Genomic DNA, 15,425 nt, shown 5'->3' on the forward strand with positions numbered 1-15,425 from the left:
GATAAAGCTTATAGTTAGGGATGGCTCAGGTAATCCTGAAACATCCCATGTTGCCCAAGCTGCTATAGGCTTAGACTGCTGGGGGACCTCATCTGTCACACCTTTCCTCACTTTGCTCTCTTTTTCCCCCTTTTTAATTTCTCAAATTATTTTATGTACACGTGACATTATTGTGGTTATTAAACAACTTAAACAACAGCCAAGACACATGAACAGCACGTAGACCCACATAGTCACTCGAATGATCCCTGGGCCCGCCGACACTCCTCCCCCCCTGGAGGCGTGGGTTCAAATCCCACTTCTGACAAAGCAACCTTCTCCAAGAGAATGGTTTTCACTGGCAAGGCAACCCAACTTCACTCCTTGCTTGGCTATGTTGTATTGCTATTCTGGCACTGTGTCGTCCAGTTTAAAGATTGTTGCAGCCGTTTTACATCTGAAGAGTTCTTGCTTCCAAATGCTATGCCTACTATTTGTTTGCCTCAGGAGTCCTCTTAAACAACAGCCAATACACTTGAACAGCACGTAGACCCACATAGTCACTCGAAAATCCCTGGGCCCGCCGACACTCCTCCCCCCCTGGAGGCGTGGGTTCAAATCCCACTTCTGACAAAGCAACCTTCTCCAAGAGAATGATTTTCAATGGCAAGGCAACCAAACTTCACTCCTTGCTTGGCTATGCTATGTTGTATTGCTATTCTGGCACTGTGTCGTCCAGTTTAAACATTGTTGCAGCCGTTTTACATCTGAAGAGTTCTTGCTTCCAAATGCTATGCCTACTATTTGTTTGCCTCAGGAGTCCTCTTAAACAACAGCCAATACACTTGAACACCATGCAGATCCACATATTCACTGGAATGATCCCTGGGCCCGCCGACACTATTGTGCAAGAATTCCTTTTATGGTCAGGATGGCCGAGCGGTCTAAGGCGCTGCGTTAAGGTCGCAGTCTCCCCTGGAGGCGTGGGTTCAAATCCCACTTCTGACATTTCACACTTCTCCTGGAGAATGGTTTTCACTGGCAAGGCAAACCACATTTATTCCATGTGTGGCTAGCGCTATATCATCTAGTTTACAGCAACATTCTTTGTGCCGTCATGTTACTCTGATGTCTTAGGACCGCTCTGAATCGCAGGGAAGGGGCTTGGTGCATGAGAATCCTTTGTCCACAACTCAAGTTATTGTTACATATTAACATTTTGGCATGTACTCAACACCACCGTAAAACCTCCTGTTTTTCTGTCATTTTTGTGGAAAAATCGTCTGAAAACAAAACACTGGTCGTGACAAAAGACCTCGACAGATCGTCCCTGGTATGCAAAGTCATTGTTGGCTTTGGACAAGACAAGAATGAAACCACAGGATTTCTGTTGTTGGACAAAGTACTTGGAAGTGAGCTTTATGGAAGAGTGGTATGAAGGAGAGGTTAGGGGGAAGTCCTTGTTGGCTTTGGACAAGACAAGAATGAAACAACCGGTTTTCTGTTGTTGGACAAGGTACTTGGAAGTGAGCTTTATGGAAGAGTGGTATGAAGGAGAGGTTAGGGGGAAGATAGTCCCTGCAGGCCAGGCTTCTCGTGGTGGCAATACATTTGGTGCCAAGTGAAATGCTTCCAAAGTGCTTTGATAAAAGCAAACAAGTGTAAGATAGTTGAATATGAGATGACAGCATGTATTGAAGGCTGGTGTAAGAGCTGCTGGTCTTGAGTGATTTGTAAGGGAGGTGACTGTTTGCAAGAGGGAACTTGGCTGATGGTGGGTGAATTAGATTATACTTGGTGGGAGGCATGCGATAAAAGTCCTAGCTCTCCCCGTCGGGGAATCGAACCCCGATCTTCCGCGTGACAGGCGGAGATACTGACCATTATACTAACGAGGAATTTCGATAGCACAGATACAGTCGTCATTTGAAAAGACTACAGTAGCCAAGGAGCGAAATAAGAGTTTTGTGTCCCATTTGAGGTGCCTTTTAAAGGAATGTTTTGAATCACGCAAAGCAATTGAGAAGAAACTAGGCATGATCTGCAGCATGCAAGTGGTGAAAAGGGCTCAACAAGAATCTCATTGTACAGGAATGTGTTTCTAACATGCACTGTATAAATGACAATAAACGCTTGAATCTTGGTGGCAACACCCAGAAATTCTGCCTTGTGGTAGATGTAGGACACTCCGCATCATCAAAACAATAAAAAGTAGAATGTTTGCTCCAGAAGAAGCTAGACTTTTTTTTTCCCTTTGCAGTGTTGATAGGTTGTAAATAGATTCTACTTTGGACCCTTATGCAGATTTTTCAAACCCTCGGTACCGTATCATAGGACAACAGGACAGGGCTTTTGACCGAAGCAAACTGGATTCATATCAGGCTATTTGAAGGGGGGCTATTCACATTTAGGCCTAAGATGGGTGAGAATATCAAAACAGTATTCTAAGTACCACATCAGACTATAATGGTGATAACACACCTATTGAAATTTCAACTTCTGCAGTCTCAGCTATTATGTAAGTAATAGGTGAGAATGCTCAGGAATTTGGAGGTGAGATGGGCATCATCATGCCTATTGAAATTTCAACTTCTGGAGGCTGATCAGCTATTATGTAAGTAGAGGTGAGAATGCTTAGGAATTTGGAGGTGAGATGGGCATCATCATGCCTCTTGAAATTTCAAATTCTGGAGGCTCATCAGCTATTATGTAAGCAGAGGTGAGAATGCTGATCATTGATGACAGTGCTACTCTTCCTGCTCTTGACGGGGGCATTGTTTTCTTCTCCATTTTCCTCGTTGTGGAGTCGTTAGCGGTAACCTTCCCGTAGCAGCGACACCTCTGTGACTGAAAAGACTGCAACGACTGGCGCATCGACTCCAGCCACAATATATGGTCGGGACGACAGCGTGAAGTCATCATCACCGCTCGCTCGAGAAATCACGGCAACGACGCTTGGCCTTTATAGTGCTGCGTTAAGACCGCAGTTTCCCTTGGAGGCGGGGTTCAAATTCCACTTCTGACAATACAAACTTCTCCAACAGAATGATTTTCACTGGCAAGGCAACCCAAGTTCACTCCTTGCTTGGCTATGCTACGTTGTATTGCTATTCTGGCACTGTGTCGTCTAGTTTAAAGATTATTGCGGCCGTTTTACATCTGAAGAGCTCTTGCTTCCAAATGCTTTTTGATAAAGCTTATAGTTAGGGATGGCTCAGGTAATCCTGAAACATCCCATGTTGCCCAAGCTGCTATAGGCTTAGACTGCTGGGGGACCTCATTTGTCACACCTGTCCTCACTTTGCTCTCTTTTTCCCCCTGTTTAATTTCTCAAATGATTTTATGTACACGTGACATTATTGTGATTATTAAACAACTTAAACAACAGCCAAGACACATGAACAGCACGTAGACCCACATAGTCACTCGAATGATCCCTGGGCCCGCCGACACTCCTCTCCCCCTGGAGGCGTGGGTTCAAATCCCACTTCTGACAAAGCAACCTTCTCCAAGAGAGTTGTTTTCACTGGCAAGGCAACCCAACTTCACTCCTTGCTTGGCTATGTTGTATTGCTATTCTGGCACTGTGTCGTCCAGTTTAAAGATTGTTGCAGCCGTTTTACATCTGAAGAGTTCTTGCTTCCAAATGCTATGCCTACTATTTGTTTGCCTCAGGAGTCCTCTTAAACAACAGCCAATACACTTGAACAGCACGTAGACCCACATAGTCACTCGAAAATCCCTGGGCCCGCCGACACTCCTCCCCCCCTGGAGGCGTGGGTTCAAATCCCACTTCTGACAAAGCAACCTTCTCCAAGAGAATGATTTTCAATGGCAAGGCAACCAAACTTCACTCCTTGCTTGGCTATGCTATGTTGTATTGCTATTCTGGCACTGTGTCGTCCAGTTTAAACATTGTTGCAGCCGTTTTACATCTGAAGAGTTCTTGCTTCCAAATGCTATAACTACTATTTGATTGCCTCAGGAGTCCTCTTAAACAACAGCCAATACACTTGAACACCATGCAGATCCACATAGTCACTCGAAAATCCCTGGGCCCGCCGACACTCCTTCCCCCCTGGAGGCGTGGGTTCAAATCCCACTTCTGACAAAGCAACCTTCTCCAAGAGAATGATTTTCAATGGCAAGGCAACCAAACTTCACTCCTTGCTTGGCTATGCTATGTTGTATTGCTATTCTGGCACTGTGTCGTCTAGTTTAAACATTGTTGCAGCCGTTTTACATCTGAAGAGTTCTTGATTCCAAATGCTTTTTGATAAAGCTTATAGTTAGGGATGGCTCAGGTAATCCTGAAACATCCCATGTTGCCCAAGCTGCTATAGGCTTAGACTGCTGGGGGACCTCATCTGTCACACCTTTCCTCACTTTGCTCTCTTTTTCCCCCTGTTTAATTTCTCAAATGATTTTATGTACACGTGACATTATTGTGGTTATTAAACAAACAAATGCTATGCCTACTATTTGTTTGCCTCAGGAGTCCTCTTAAACAACAGCCAATACACTTGAACACCATGCAGATCCACATATTCACTCGAATGATCCCTGGGCCCGCCGACACTATTGTGCAAGAATTCCTTTTATGGTCAGGATGGCCGAGCGGTCTAAGGCGCTGCGTTAAGGTCGCAGTCTCCCCTGGAGGCGTGGGTTCAAATCCCACTTCTGACATTTCACACTTCTCCTGGAGAATGGTTTTCACTGGCAAGGCAAACCACATTTATTCCATGTGTGGCTAGCGCTATATCATCTAGTTTACAGCAACATTCTTTGTGCCGTCATGTTACTCTGATGTCTTAGGACCGCTCTGAATCGCAGGGAAGGGGCTTGGTGCATGAGAATCCTTTGTCCACAACTCAAGTTATTGTTACATATTAACATTTTGGCATGTACTCAACACCACCGTAAAACCTCCTGTTTTTCTGTCATTTTTGTGGAAAAATCGTCTGAAAACAAAACACTGGTCGTGACAAAAGACCTCGACAGATCGTCCCTGGTATGCAAAGTCATTGTTGGCTTTGGACAAGACAAGAATGAAACCACAGGATTTCTGTTGTTGGACAAAGTACTTGGAAGTGAGCTTTATGGAAGAGTGGTATGAAGGAGAGGTTAGGGGGAAGTCCTTGTTGGCTTTGGACAAGACAAGAATGAAACAACCGGTTTTCTGTTGTTGGACAAGGTACTTGGAAGTGAGCTTTATGGAAGAGTGGTATGAAGGAGAGGTTAGGGGGAAGATAGTCCCTGCAGGCCAGGCTTCTCGTGGTGGCAATACATTTGGTGCCAAGTGAAATGTCTTCCAAAGTGCTTTGATAAAAGCAAACAAGTGTAAGATAGTTGAATATGAGATGACAGCATGTATTGAAGGCTGGTGTAAGAGCTGCTGGTCTTGAGTGATTTGTAAGGGAGGTGACTGTTTGCCAGAGGGAAGTTGGCTGAGGGTGGGTGAATTAGATTATACTTGGTGGGAGGCATGTGATAAAAATCCTAGCTCTCCCCGTCGGGGAATCGAACCCCGATCTTCCGCGTGACAGGCGGAGATACTGACCATTATACTAACGAGGAATTTCGATAGAACAGATACAGTCGTCATTTGAAAAGACTACAGTAGCCAAGGAGCGAAATAAGAGTTTTGTGTCCCATTTGAGGTGCCTTTTAAAGGAATGTTTTGAATCACGCAAAGCAATTGAGAAGAAACTAGGCATGATCTGCAGCATGCAAGTGGTGAAAAGGGCTCAACAAGAATCTCATTGTACAGGAATGTGTTTCTAACATGCACTGTATATATGACAATAAACGCTTGAATCTTGGTGGCAACACCCAGAAATTCTGCCTTGTGGTAGATGTAGGACACTCCGCATCATCAAAACAATAAAAAGTAGAATGTTTGCTCCAGAAGAAGCTAGACTTTTTTTTCCCTTTGCAGTGTTGATAGGTTGTAAATAGATTCTACTTTGGACCCTTATGCAGATTTTTCAAACCCCCGGTACCGTATCATAGGACAACAGGACAGGGCTTTTGACCGAAGCAAACTGGATTCATATCAGGCTATTTGAAGGGGGGCTATTCACATTTAGGCCTAAGATGGGTGAGAATATCAAAACAGTATTCTAAGTACCACATCAGACTATAATGGTGATAACACACCTATTGAAATTTCAACTTCTGCAGTCTCAGCTATTATGTAAGTAATAGGTGAGAATGCTCAGGAATTTGGAGGTGAGATGGGCATCATCATGCCTATTGAAATTTCAACTTCTGGAGGCTGATCAGCTATTATGTAAGTAGAGGTGAGAATGCTTAGGAATTTGGAGGTGAGATGGGCATCATCATGCCTATTGAAATTTCAACTTCTGGAGGCTGATCAGCTATTATGTAAGTAGAGGTGAGAATGCTTAGGAATTTGGAGGTGAGATGGGCATCATCATGCCTCTTGAAATTCCAAATTCTGGAGGCTCATCAGCTATTATGTAAGCAGAGGTGAGAATGCTGATCATTGATGACAGTGCTACTCTTCCTGCTCTTGTTTTCTTCTCCATTTTCCTCGTTGTGGAGTTGTTAGCGGTAACCTTCCCGTAGCAGCGACACCTCTGTGACTGAAAAGACTGCAACGACTGTCGCATTGACTCCAGCCACAATATATGGTCGGGACGACCGTGTGAAGTCATCAACACCGCTCGCTCGAGCCATCACGGCAACGACGCTTGGCCTTTAAAGTGCTGCGTTAAGACCGCAGTTTCCCTTGGAGGCGGGGTTCAAATTCCACTTCTGACAAGACAAACTTCTCCAACAGAATGATTTTCACAGGCAAGGCAACCCAAGTTCCCTCCTTGCTTGGCTATGCTACGTTGTATTGCTAAACTGGCACTGTATCGTCTAGTTTAAAGATTATTTCGGCCGTTTTACATCTTAAGAGTTCTTGCTTCCAAATGCTTTTTGATAAAGCTTATAGTTAGGGATGGCTCAGGTAATCCTGAAACATCCCATGTTGCCCAAGCTGCTATAGGCTTGGACTGCTGGGGGACCTCATCTGTCACACCTTTCCTCACTTTGCTCTCTTTTTCCCCCTTTTTAATTTCTCAATTTATTTTATGTACACGTGACATTATTGTGGTTATTAAACAACTTAAACAACAGCCAAGACACATGAACAGCACGTAGACCCACATAGTCACTCGAATGATCCCTGGGCCCGCCGACACCCCCCCCCCCCCCCTGGAGGCGTGGGTTCAAATCCCACTTCTGACAAAGCAACCTTCTCCAAGACAATGGTTTTCACTGGCAAGGCAACCCAACTTCACTCCTTGCTTGGCTATGCTATGTTGTATTGCTATTCTGGCACTGTGTCGTCCAGTTTAAACATTGTTGCAGCCGTTTTACATCTGAAGAGTTCTTGCTTCCAAATGCTATGCCTACTATTTGTTTGCCTCAGGAGTCCTCTTAAACAACAGCCAATACACTTGAACAGCACGTAGACCCACATAGTCACTCGAATGATCCTTGGGCCCGCCGACACTATTGTGCAAGAATTCCTTTTATGGTCAGGATGGCCGAGCGGTCTAAGGCGCTGCGTTAAGGTCGCAGTCTCCCCTGGAGGCGAGAGTTCAAATCCCACTTCTGACATTTCACACTTCTCCTGGAGAATGGTTTTCACTGGCAAGGCAACCCAACTTCACTCCTTGCTTGGCTATGCTATGTTGTATTGCTATTCTGGCACTGTGTCGTCCAGTTTAAAGATTGTTGCAGCCGTTTTACATCTGAAGAGTTCTTGCTTCCAAATGCTATGCCTAATATTTGTTTGCCTCAGGAGTCCTCTTAAACAACAGCCAACACACTTGAACAGCACGTAGACCCACATAGTCACTCGAAAATCCCTGGGCCCGCCGACACTCCTCCCCCCCTGGAGGCGTGGGTTCAAATCCCACTTCTGACAAAGCAACCTTCTCCAAGAGAAGGATTTTCAATGGCAAGGCAACCAAACTTCACTCCTTGCTTGGCTATGCTATGTTGTATTGCTATTCTGGCACTGTGTCGTCCAGTTTAAAGATTGTTGCAGCCGTTTTACATCTGAAGAGTTCTTGCTTCCAAATGCTATGCCTACTATTTGTTTGCCTCAGGAGTCCTCTTAAACAACAGCCAATACACTTGAACACCATGCAGATCCACATATTCACTCGAATGATCCCTGGGCCCGCCGACACTATTGTGCAAGAATTCCTTTTATGGTCAGGATGGCCGAGCGGTCTAAGGTGCTGCGTTAAGGTCGCAGTCTCCCCTGGTGGCGTGGGTTCAAATCCCACTTCTGACATTTCACACTTCTCCTGGAGAATGGTTTTCACTGGCAAGGCAAACCACATTTACTCCATACGTGGCTAGCGCTATATCATCTAGTTTACAGCAACATTCTTTTTGCCGTCATGTTACTCTGATGTCTTAGGACCGCTCTGAATCGCAGGGAAGGGGCTTGGTGCATGAGAATCCTTTGTCCACAACTCAAGTTATTGTTACATACTAACATTTTGGCATGTACTCAACACCACCGTAAAACCTCCTGTTTTTCTGTCATTTTTGAGGAAAAATCGTCTGAAAACAAAACACTGGTCGTGACAAAAGACCTCGACAGATCGTCCCTGGTATGCAAAGTCATTGTTGGCTTTGGACAAGACAAGAATGAAACCACAGGATTTCTGTTGTTGGACAAAGTACTTGGAAGTGAGCTTTATGGAAGAGTGGTATGAAGGAGAGGTTAGGGGGAAGTCCTTGTTGGCTTTGGACAAGACAAGAATGAAACAACCGGTTTTCTGTTGTTGGACAAGGTACTTGGAAGTGAGCTTTATGGAAGAGTGGTATGAAGGAGAGGTTAGGGGGAAGATAGTCCCTGCAGGCCAGGCTTCTCGTGGTGGCAATACATTTGGTGCCAAGTGAAATGCCTTCCAAAGTGCTTTGATAAAAGCAAACAAGTGTAAGATAGTTGAATATGAGATGACAGCATGTATTGAAGGCTGGTGTAAGAGCTGCTGGTCTTGAGTGATTTGTAAGGGAGGTGACTGTTTGCAAGAGGGAACTTGGCTGATGGTGGGTGAATTAGATTATACTTGGTGGGAGGCATGCGATAAAAGTCCTAGCTCTCCCCGTCGGGGAATCGAACCCCGATCTTCCGCGTGACAGGCGGAGATACTGACCATTATACTAACGAGGAATTTCGATAGCACAGATACAGTCGTCATTTGAAAAGACTACAGTAGCCAAGGAGCGAAATAAGAGTTTTGTGTCCCATTTGAGGTGCCTTTTAAAGGAATGTTTTGAATCACGCAAAGCAATTGAGAAGAAACTAGGCATGATCTGCAGCATGCAAGTGGTGAAAAGGGCTCAACAAGAATCTCATTGTACAGGAATGTGTTTCTAACATGCACTGTATAAATGACAATAAACGCTTGAATCTTGGTGGCAACACCCAGAAATTCTGCCTTGTGGTAGATGTAGGACACTCCGCATCATCAAAACAATAAAAAGTAGAATGTTTGCTCCAGAAGAAGCTAGACTTTTTTTTTCCCTTTGCAGTGTTGATAGGTTGTAAATAGATTCTACTTTGGACCCTTATGCAGATTTTTCAAACCCTCGGTACCGTATCATAGGACAACAGGACAGGGCTTTTGACCGAAGCAAACTGGATTCATATCAGGCTATTTGAAGGGGGGCTATTCACATTTAGGCCTAAGATGGGTGAGAATATCAAAACAGTATTCTAAGTACCACATCAGACTATAATGGTGATAACACACCTATTGAAATTTCAACTTCTGCAGTCTCAGCTATTATGTAAGTAATAGGTGAGAATGCTCAGGAATTTGGAGGTGAGATGGGCATCATCATGCCTATTGAAATTTCAACTTCTGGAGGCTGATCAGCTATTATGTAAGTAGAGGTGAGAATGCTTAGGAATTTGGAGGTGAGATGGGCATCATCATGCCTCTTGAAATTTCAAATTCTGGAGGCTCATCAGCTATTATGTAAGCAGAGGTGAGAATGCTGATCATTGATGACAGTGTTACTCTTCCTGCTCTTGACGGGGGCATTGTTTTCTTCTCCATTTTCCTCGTTGTGGAGTCGTTAGCGGTAACCTTCCCGTAGCAGCGACACCTCTGTGACTGAAAAGACTGCAACGACTGGCGCATCGACTCCAGCCACAATATATGGTCGGGACGACAGCGTGAAGTCATCATCACCGCTCGCTCGAGAAATCACGGCAACGACGCTTGGCCTTTATAGTGCTGCGTTAAGACCGCAGTTTCCCTTGGAGGCGGGGTTCAAATTCCACTTCTGACAATACAAACTTCTCCAACAGAATGATTTTCACTGGCAAGGCAACCCAAGTTCACTCCTTGCTTGGCTATGCTACGTTGTATTGCTATTCTGGCACTGTGTCGTCTAGTTTAAAGATTATTGCGGCCGTTTTACATCTGAAGAGTTCTTGCTTCCAAATGCTTTTTGATAAAGCTTATAGTTAGGGATGGCTCAGGTAATCCTGAAACATCCCATGTTGCCCAAGCTGCTATAGGCTTAGACTGCTGGGGGACCTCATTTGTCACACCTGTCCTCACTTTGCTCTCTTTTTCCCCCTGTTTAATTTCTCAAATGATTTTATGTACACGTGACATTATTGTGATTATTAAACAACTTAAACAACAGCCAAGACACATGAACAGCACGTAGACCCACATAGTCACTCGAATGATCCCTGGGCCCGCCGACACTCCTCTCCCCCTGGAGGCGTGGGTTCAAATCCCACTTCTGACAAAGCAACCTTCTCCAAGAGAGTTGTTTTCACTGGCAAGGCAACCCAACTTCACTCCTTGCTTGGCTATGTTGTATTGCTATTCTGGCACTGTGTCGTCCAGTTTAAAGATTGTTGCAGCCGTTTTACATCTGAAGAGTTCTTGCTTCCAAATGCTATGCCTACTATTTGTTTGCCTCAGGAGTCCTCTTAAACAACAGCCAATACACTTGAACAGCACGTAGACCCACATAGTCACTCGAAAATCCCTGGGCCCGCCGACACTCCTCCCCCCCTGGAGGCGTGGGTTCAAATCCCACTTCTGACAAAGCAACCTTCTCCAAGAGAATGATTTTCAATGGCAAGGCAACCAAACTTCACTCCTTGCTTGGCTATGCTATGTTGTATTGCTATTCTGGCACTGTGTCGTCCAGTTTAAACATTGTTGCAGCCGTTTTACATCTGAAGAGTTCTTGCTTCCAAATGCTATGCCTACTATTTGATTGCCTCAGGAGTCCTCTTAAACAACAGCCAATACACTTGAACACCATGCAGATCCACATAGTCACTCGAAAATCCCTGGGCCCGCCGACACTCCTTCCCCCCTGGAGGCGTGGGTTCAAATCCCACTTCTGACAAAGCAACCTTCTCCAAGAGAATGATTTTCAATGGCAAGGCAACCAAACTTCACTCCTTGCTTGGCTATGCTATGTTGTATTGCTATTCTGGCACTGTGTCGTCTAGTTTAAACATTGTTGCAGCCGTTTTACATCTGAAGAGTTCTTGATTCCAAATGCTTTTTGATAAAGCTTATAGTTAGGGATGGCTCAGGTAATCCTGAAACATCCCATGTTGCCCAAGCTGCTATAGGCTTAGACTGCTGGGGGACCTCATCTGTCACACCTTTCCTCACTTTGCTCTCTTTTTCCCCCTGTTTAATTTCTCAAATGATTTTATGTACACGTGACATTATTGTGGTTATTAAACAAACAAATGCTATGCCTACTATTTGTTTGCCTCAGGAGTCCTCTTAAACAACAGCCAATACACTTGAACACCATGCAGATCCACATATTCACTCGAATGATCCCTGGGCCCGCCGACACTATTGTGCAAGAATTCCTTTTATGGTCAGGATGGCCGAGCGGTCTAAGGCGCTGCGTTAAGGTCGCAGTCTCCCCTGGAGGCGTGGGTTCAAATCCCACTTCTGACATTTCACACTTCTCCTGGAGAATGGTTTTCACTGGCAAGGCAAACCACATTTATTCCATGTGTGGCTAGCGCTATATCATCTAGTTTACAGCAACATTCTTTGTGCCGTCATGTTACTCTGATGTCTTAGGACCGCTCTGAATCGCAGGGAAGGGGCTTGGTGCATGAGAATCCTTTGTCCACAACTCAAGTTATTGTTACATATTAACATTTTGGCATGTACTCAACACCACCGTAAAACCTCCTGTTTTTCTGTCATTTTTGTGGAAAAATCGTCTGAAAACAAAACACTGGTCGTGACAAAAGACCTCGACAGATCGTCCCTGGTATGCAAAGTCATTGTTGGCTTTGGACAAGACAAGAATGAAACCACAGGATTTCTGTTGTTGGACAAAGTACTTGGAAGTGAGCTTTATGGAAGAGTGGTATGAAGGAGAGGTTAGGGGGAAGTCCTTGTTGGCTTTGGACAAGACAAGAATGAAACAACCGGTTTTCTGTTGTTGGACAAGGTACTTGGAAGTGAGCTTTATGGAAGAGTGGTATGAAGGAGAGGTTAGGGGGAAGATAGTCCCTGCAGGCCAGGCTTCTCGTGGTGGCAATACATTTGGTGCCAAGTGAAATGCCTTCCAAAGTGCTTTGATAAAAGCAAACAAGTGTAAGATAGTTGAATATGAGATGACAGCATGTATTGAAGGCTGGTGTAAGAGCTGCTGGTCTTGAGTGATTTGTAAGGGAGGTGACTGTTTGCAAGAGGGAACTTGGCTGATGGTGGGTGAATTAGATTATACTTGGTGGGAGGCATGTGATAAAAGTCCTAGCTCTCCCCGTCGGGGAATCGAACCCCGATCTTCCGCGTGACAGGCGGAGATACTGACCATTATACTAACGAGGAATTTCGATAGCACAGATACAGTCGTCATTTGAAAAGACTACAGTAGCCAAGGAGCAAAATAAGAGTTTTGTGTCTCATTTGAGGTGCCTTTTAAAGGAATGTTTTGAATCACGCAAAGCAATTGAGAAGAAACTAGGCATGATCTGCAGCATGCAAGTGGTGAAAAGGGCTCAACAAGAATCTCATTGTACAGGAATGTGTTTCTAACATGCACTGTATATATGACAATAAACGCTTGAATCTTGGTGGCAACACCCAGAAATTCTGCCTTGTGGTAGATGTAGGACACTCCGCATCATCAAAACAATAAAAAGTAGAATGTTTGCTCCAGAAGAAGCTAGACTTTTTTTTTCCCTTTGCAGTGTTGATAGGTTGTAAATAGATTCTACTTTGGACCCTTATGCAGATTTTTCAAACCCCCGGTACCGTATCATAGGACAACAGGACAGGGCTTTTGACCGAAGCAAACTGGATTCATATCAGGCCATTTGAAGGGGGGCTATTCACATTTAGGCCTAAGATGGGTGAGAATATCAAAACAGTATTCTAAGTACCACATCAGACTATAATGGTGATAACACACCTATTGAAATTTCAACTTCTGCAGTCTCAGCTATTATGTAAGTAATAGGTGAGAATGCTCAGGAATTTGGAGGTGAGATGGGCATCATCATGCCTATTGAAATTTCAACTTCTGGAGGCTGATCAGCTATTATGTAAGTAGAGGTGAGAATGCTTAGGAATTTGGAGGTGAGATGGGCATCATCATGCCTCTTGAAATTCCAAATTCTGGAGGCTCATCAGCTATTATGTAAGCAGAGGTGAGAATGCTGATCATTGATGACAGTGCTACTCTTCCTGCTCTTGACAGGGGCATTGTTTTCTTCTCCATTTTACTCGTTGTGGAGTTATTAGTGGTAACCTTCCCGTAGCAGCGACACCTCTGTGACTGAAAAGACTGCAACGACTGTCGCATTGACTCCAGCCACAATATATGGTCGGGACGACCACGTGAAGTCATCAACACCGCTCGCTCGAGCCATGACGGCAACGACGCTTGGCCTTTAAAGTGCTGCGTTAAGACCGCAGTTTCCCTTGGAGGCGGGGTTCAAATTCCACTTCTGACAATGCAAACTTCTCCAACAGAATGATTTTCACTGGCAAGATAACCAAACTTCACTCCTTGCTTGGCTATGCTATGTTGTATTGCTATTCTGGCACTGTGTCGTCTAATTTAAAGATTGTTGCAGCCGTTTTACATATGAAGAGTTCTTGCTTCCAAATGCTTTTTGATAAAGCTTATAGTTAGGGATGGCTCAGGTAATCCTGAAACATCCCATGTTGCCCAAGCTGCTATAGGCTTAGACTGCTGGGGGACCTCATCTGTCACACCTTTCCTCACTTTGCTCTCTTTTTCCCCCTGTTTAATTTCTCAAATGATTTTATGTACACGTGACATTATTGTGGTTATTAAACAACTTAAACAACAGCCAAGACCCATGAACACCACGTAGACCCACATATTCACTCCAATGATCCCTGGGCCCGCCGACAATAAGTGCAAGTCTTTTTTTTGCGGTCAGGATGGCCGAGCGGTCTAAGGCGCTGCGTTCAGGTCGCAGTCTCCCCTGGAGGCGTGGGTTCAAATCCCACTTCTGACAAAGCAACCTTCTCCGAGAGAATGGTTTTCACTGGCAAAGGCAACCCAACTTCACTCCTTGCTTGGCTAGCGCTATATCATCTAGTTTACAGCAACATTCTTTGTGCCGTCATGTTACTCTGAAGTCTTATGACCGCTCTGAATCGCAGGGAAGGGGCTTTGTGCATGAGAATCCTTTGTCCACAACTCAAGTTATTGTTACATATTAACATTTTGGCATGTACTCAACACCACCGTAAAACCTCCTGTTTTTCAGTCATTTTTGTGGAAAAATCGTCTGAAAACAAAACACTGGTCGTGACAAAAGACCTCGACAGATCGTCCCTGGTATGCAAAGTCATTGTTGGCTTTGGACAAGACAAGAATGAAACCACAGGATTTCTGTTGTTGGACAAAGTACTTGGAAGTGAGCTTTATGGAAGAGTGGTATGAAGGAGAGGTTAGGGGGAAGTCCTTGTTGGCTTTGGACAAGACAAGAATGAAACAACAGGTCTTCTGTTGTTGGACAAGGTACTTGGAAGTGAGCTTTATGGAAGAGTGGTATGAAGGAGAGGTTAGGGGGAAGATAGAGGTCCCTGCAGGCCAGGCTTCTCGTGGTGGCAATACATGTGGTGCCAAGTGAAATGCCTTCCAAAGTGCTTTGATAAAAGCAAACAAGTGTAAGATAGTTGAATATGAGATGACAGCATGTATTGAAGGCTGGTGTAAGAGCTGCTGGTCTTGAGTGATTTGTAAGGGAGGTGACTGTTTGCAAGAGGGAACTTGGCTGATGGTGGGTGAATTAGATTATACTTGGTGGGAGGCATGTGATAGAAGTCCTAGCTCTCCCCGTCGGGGAATCGAACCCCGATCTTCCGCGTGACAGGCGGAGATACTGACCATTATACTAACGAGGA

At 44.7% G+C, this 15,425-nt stretch overlaps 11 non-coding genes across 11 annotated transcripts; 6 read left to right on the top strand and 5 right to left on the bottom strand.

The window, feature by feature from the left end:
* The first annotated feature begins 904 nt into the window (after positions 1 to 904).
* On the top strand, positions 905 to 987 carry trnal-aag (transfer RNA leucine (anticodon AAG)). The gene has a single exon. It is a non-coding gene; the product is annotated as a tRNA-Leu (tRNA).
* Positions 988 to 1,805: 818 nt separating this feature from the next.
* trnad-guc (transfer RNA aspartic acid (anticodon GUC)) lies at positions 1,806 to 1,877 on the bottom strand. Its single transcript has one exon. It is a non-coding gene; the product is annotated as a tRNA-Asp (tRNA).
* Positions 1,878 to 4,582: 2,705 nt separating this feature from the next.
* Positions 4,583 to 4,665, top strand: trnal-aag (transfer RNA leucine (anticodon AAG)). Its single transcript has one exon. It is a non-coding gene; the product is annotated as a tRNA-Leu (tRNA).
* An 819-nt stretch (positions 4,666 to 5,484) lies between these two features.
* Positions 5,485 to 5,556, bottom strand: trnad-guc (transfer RNA aspartic acid (anticodon GUC)). Its single transcript has one exon. It is a non-coding gene; the product is annotated as a tRNA-Asp (tRNA).
* Positions 5,557 to 7,531: 1,975 nt separating this feature from the next.
* trnal-aag (transfer RNA leucine (anticodon AAG)) lies at positions 7,532 to 7,614 on the top strand. The gene has a single exon. It is a non-coding gene; the product is annotated as a tRNA-Leu (tRNA).
* A 602-nt stretch (positions 7,615 to 8,216) lies between these two features.
* Positions 8,217 to 8,299, top strand: trnal-aag (transfer RNA leucine (anticodon AAG)). The gene has a single exon. It is a non-coding gene; the product is annotated as a tRNA-Leu (tRNA).
* An 819-nt stretch (positions 8,300 to 9,118) lies between these two features.
* trnad-guc (transfer RNA aspartic acid (anticodon GUC)) lies at positions 9,119 to 9,190 on the bottom strand. Its single transcript has one exon. It is a non-coding gene; the product is annotated as a tRNA-Asp (tRNA).
* A 2,705-nt stretch (positions 9,191 to 11,895) lies between these two features.
* Positions 11,896 to 11,978, top strand: trnal-aag (transfer RNA leucine (anticodon AAG)). The gene has a single exon. It is a non-coding gene; the product is annotated as a tRNA-Leu (tRNA).
* An 819-nt stretch (positions 11,979 to 12,797) lies between these two features.
* On the bottom strand, positions 12,798 to 12,869 carry trnad-guc (transfer RNA aspartic acid (anticodon GUC)). Its single transcript has one exon. It is a non-coding gene; the product is annotated as a tRNA-Asp (tRNA).
* Positions 12,870 to 14,447: 1,578 nt separating this feature from the next.
* trnal-cag (transfer RNA leucine (anticodon CAG)) lies at positions 14,448 to 14,530 on the top strand. The gene has a single exon. It is a non-coding gene; the product is annotated as a tRNA-Leu (tRNA).
* An 823-nt stretch (positions 14,531 to 15,353) lies between these two features.
* trnad-guc (transfer RNA aspartic acid (anticodon GUC)) lies at positions 15,354 to 15,425 on the bottom strand. The gene has a single exon. It is a non-coding gene; the product is annotated as a tRNA-Asp (tRNA).

This window comes from Leuresthes tenuis, unplaced genomic scaffold (genome assembly GCF_036924035.1).
Source record: "Leuresthes tenuis unplaced genomic scaffold, fLeuTen1.0.hap1 SCAF_9, whole genome shotgun sequence".
NCBI classification, from domain to species: domain Eukaryota; kingdom Metazoa; phylum Chordata; class Actinopteri; order Atheriniformes; family Atherinopsidae; genus Leuresthes; species Leuresthes tenuis.